The following is a 4,722-nucleotide window of genomic DNA, read 5'->3' as shown; positions in this document are numbered from 1 at the left end:
CAGGGATCAGTAAACACCAAAATAGCAATATAGAGTCATTTGCATGGGGAATGTTAACTTATTATGTATGTATATCTGGGTGAAGAGAGAGGAATATGGTGACCCATTTAAAAGTTCTTTACATCAGTGTTTCAAAATACTCAACTTTTAAATAAACCACTCTCTGTATTTAGCTGTATGCAGAGTAAAATAGATAGGAAAATAAACAGCCAGCTGAAGTTCAGAAACAATTCCTGCCTATCCACAGGCAGTATAGAAAGGACCATCTCTTGTGGCTATGTGGTTTTATAGTTCTGTGTACTGTTTACTGAGGTCTCTTCATTTCTGTTTCTTAATTATGTTTCTCTCAATCCCAATTTTTTACCCATATGTCCCCCAATATATGGCCCCCTTTCAATATCAAGTCTTCTTTTGAGATGCCTGTGTGAAGAAATAGGGGTGATCCCACATGGAAAAGACGGGAACTGTGGCATTGAGTTCCAGCTGCCAGACTGCCTACTTGAGACTCAGAGCAACAAAGGACATTGCCTTTGGTAGGATGGATAGAAACCAGAATACCGTATGGAAAAACACTTGTACCTTTTGACTAAGATCCAAAGAGTATTTGTGGACAGTGAGTTGCAAGTAAAATCTATTCCTCTCAAACGTTATTATTTAGACAATAAAACAATATCTCTGTGCTTACTTTGGCAGCACATATACTAGAATTGGAACAATACAGAGATTAGCATGGCCCCTGTGCAAGGATTACATGCAAATCTGTGAAATGATCCATATTTTTTAAGCCACAGTCATCAGGACAGTATGGTACTGGTATAAAGACAGAAATATAGATCAATGGAACAAAATAGAAAGCCCAGAGATAAATCCACACACCTATGGACACCTTATCTTTGACAAAGGAGGCAAGAATATACAATGGAGAAAAGATAATCTCTTTAACAAGTGGTGCTGGGTAAACTGGTCAACCACTTGTAAAAGAATGAAACTAGAACACTTTCTAACACCGTACACAAAAATAAACTCAAAATGGATTAAAGATCTAAATGTAAGACTAGAAACTATAAAACTCCTAGAAGAAACATAGACAAACACTCTCTGACATAAATCACAGCAGGATCCTCTATGACCCACATCCTAGAGTAATGGAAATAAAAGCAAAAATAAACAAATGGGGCCTAATTAAACTTAAAAGCTTTCGCACAATGAAGGAAACTATAAGCAAGGTGAAAAGACAGCCTTCAAAATGGGAGAAAATAATAACAAACGAAACAACTGACAAATAACTAATCTCAAAAATATACAAGCAGCTCATTTAGCTCAATTCCAGAAAAATAAATGACCCAATAAAAAAATGGGCCAAAGAACTAAATAGACATTTCTCCAAAGAAGACATATAGATGGCTAACAAACACACGAAAAGATGCTCAACATCACCCATTATCAGAGAAATGCAAATCAAAACCACAATCTCACACCAGTCAGAATGGCTGCTATTAAAAGGTCTGCAAACAATAAATGCTGGAGAGGGTGTGGAGAAAAGGGAACCTGCTTACACTGTTGGTGGGAATGCAAACCAGTACAGCCACTATGGAGAACAGTGTGGAGATTCCTTAAAAATTGGAAATAGAACTGCCTTATGACCCAGCAATCCCACTGCTGGGCATACACACTGAGAAAACCAGAATTGAAAGAGACACGTGTACCCCAATGTTCATTGCAGCACTGTTTACAATAGCCAGGACATGGAAGCAACCTTGTTGTTCATTGGCAGACGAATAGATAAGAAAGCTGTGGTACATATACACAATGGAATATTACTCAGCCATTAAAAAGATTGCATTTGAATCAGTTCTAATGAGGTGGAAGAAACTGGAGCCTATTATACAGAGTGAAGTAAGTCAGAAAGAAAAACACCAATACAGTATCAGTTCAGTTCAGTTCGGTCGCTCAGTCATGTCTGACTCTTTGCAACCCCATGAGTTGCAGCACTCCAGGCCTCCCTGTCCATCACCAACTCCCGGAGTTCACCCACACTCATGTGCATCGAGTCGATGATGCCATCCAGACATCTCATCTTCTGTCATCCCCTTCTCCTCCTGCCCCCAGTCCCTCCCAGCATCAAGGTCTTTTCCAATGAGTCAACTCTTCTCATGAGGTGGCCAAAGTATTGGAGTTTCAGCCTCAGCATCAGTCCTTCCAATGAACACCCAGGACTGGTCTCCTTTAGGATGGACTGCTTGGATCTCCTTGCAGTCCAAGGGACTCTCAAGAGTCTTCTCCAACACCACAGTTCAAAAGCATCACACATATATACGGAATTTAGAAAGATGGTAATGACGACCCTATATGTAAGACAGCAAAAGAGACACAGAAGTATAGAACAGTCTTTTGGACTCTGTGGGAGAAGGCGAGGGTGGGATGATTTGAGAGACTAGCACTGAAACATGTATATTATCATATGTGAAACAGATCACCAGTCCAGGTTTGATGCATGAGACAGGTGCTCAGGGCTGGTGCACTGGGATGACCCAGAGGGATGGGATGGGGAGGGAGGTGGGAGGGAGATTCAGGATGGGGAACACATGTACACCTATGGCTGATTCATGTCAATGTATGGCAAAACCAATACAATATTATAAAGTAATTAGCCTCCAATTAAAATAGATTAATTTAAAAAAATAAAAAAAACCCAATATCTCCATAAGCCTCAGTGACACAGCAATGGGGGAGATTAAGGTACGCTGTTAGTTTGCTGATGAATCATAGGCAGGAAAAGGATGGGATGCACCAAAAGGCTAAGGGAGTTAAATAGAGACAAAGGCTAAGGGAAACCAACAAGGATGATGCAGCATCTGAGTTCAAAAAATGGTACTACTCTTAGCCCTGCAAGGTCAAGGGAGGAAAGGAACTACAGGAGTTTGGAGGAAGGAATGCAGTAAGGAATTGAGAAAATAAACTCTGATCTCACTCTCTGATTTCTTGCTGGTATCTCTCACTAACTCACTTTATTAATCAGTAAAGTCATCCTCCCAGGACACAAAGCAGGATGGAGAAGGGTGGAGGGCACCCTGGAGAAGAAAAGGGAAAAATAACAAATAGCTTGCCTATGGGGAAGTGAAAGAATATAGCTAAAGGACAATGGAATTATCAATGAGAAGTTGTGAATTTTGTTATCAGCTCTGCCATTTACTTATTGCCTGGCTTTGGGAAACCATGCCATCCTCTGAGCCTCAGTTTTGCTAGCTACAGCATGGGAAGAGAGCCTTCGGCTTGTGAGGCCAAAGAGTTATGAGATAGTACTTTACAAACAATGCTCACTGAAGAGAGGGGTCATAAAAATCCATCAACAACGCAGGTGGCATTTAATCCAATTTATTTTGCATGGGATGACTATAATTTGCCATGGTAAGATGCTCAGCTTCTGTCTTTGGCTTTAGAACAAGGCAGAAATAACCAGCTCATGACGACATCGTATGAGTATTTTCATCTTCACTTTAATGTTCACTCTGCAAGGTCCCCCTTTAATTCAACATGAAAAGGAGGGAGGCCACACTGAGTCATTAGTAGAGGAGAACTTGGGGAGTCAGTTCCACCTGTGTCCTCGTCTGCTCTGATGCACATGGAAATGGTCTTCGGATTGGGAGCAACACATATCTCTTGGCACCATTGAGGGTGAGGAAGGAGGAAGCCACGGGTAAGCATTCTCTATATTTGTTAACATTTAGCCAGTAGTTGGTCCTTATCTCTAGAAATTAAAAATATCGTATCTTCCATGCCTCAGTGCTGTAGATACCTACTAGAATATGTACTCATCCTATGACTCTTCTATGGAAATTCCCTGGAAAGCTCTAGCATTCTTGTTATTACTCTGGAGTCTTTGAACCTGAGCTTAGGATCTGGGTGCAGTTATCCTGGCCACCTTTGTGAAGGAGCAGAGGAGCTGGTCTCCTGGGAGACAATGGAACAGCTGCATTCGGAAATGCATAAAGGAGAGAGTGGGAAGGCAGTGGGAGCGGGCGACGGAGCACAAGTGGGAATGGAGCCTGTGCATGAAGAGGAGGAGGCCAGCCCCTTTGATGCCCTGTTTTGAGTCTTGTTAGTTCATGGTGACTCACCACAGGAAGATCACCTTTCCCCCAGTGTGGCTACCCTGGGGATGTCTGATGTCAGTATCTGAAAGAACCCTAAGAAACATAGGCTTATAGGCATGGACACCCTTGGGAATGTGGGAACAAGCTTGGGAAAACAGCCCACAGGCCCTCTCTCCTTCTGAAGAACTTTGTTTCCTTCTCTTGTCCCCTTCAGAGAAAACTCTTCACCCAGAAAATGGAAGGTCATGGCCAGTGGCTCCCAGAGGGAGTCACTCCTCAAGATTGAGAAGTGGGAAACCCTCTCTGCTGAATACATAGAAAACCTCTGGCCCAGTGCTCCTTCCAATTTCACAACTGCATGAAATTACCAATAAAAAACCCTCCTGCCATAAAACAGTGTGAACTTATCTACCTCCTGAGCGTATTTACAATCAATGGCTTTAGAGTATCAATTAAATTCTCCACACATTACTTTAGCCTCTGTTTTAAACATCCTCTCTATGACTCTACGCTCAGAGCAACAGCAGAAATTATCCTTTAATTAAGCGAGTCCTATACCTTTCTCAAGCACTTGTGTGCATATACACATCCCAATTGAAGAAAGGCCTTGTGGAGTTTGTACTGGTTC

The 4,722-nt window shown here is 41.9% G+C and overlaps 1 non-coding gene across 1 annotated transcript; it reads left to right on the top strand.

Annotated features, from left to right (window-relative positions):
- Positions 1-677: 677 nt before the first annotated feature.
- Positions 678-781, top strand: LOC120864982. Its single transcript, XR_005721308.1, has one exon. It is a non-coding gene; the product is annotated as a U6 spliceosomal RNA (small nuclear RNA).
- Positions 782-4,722: the final 3,941 nt, after the last annotated feature.

The sequence above is a fragment of the Oryx dammah genome, unplaced genomic scaffold (genome assembly GCF_014754425.2).
Source record: "Oryx dammah isolate SB20612 unplaced genomic scaffold, SCBI_Odam_1.1 HiC_scaffold_5, whole genome shotgun sequence".
Taxonomy (NCBI): Eukaryota; Metazoa; Chordata; class Mammalia; order Artiodactyla; family Bovidae; genus Oryx; species Oryx dammah.
Note: the sequence above shows the minus strand (reverse complement) of the source record. Positions and strands in the feature narration are given on the sequence as shown.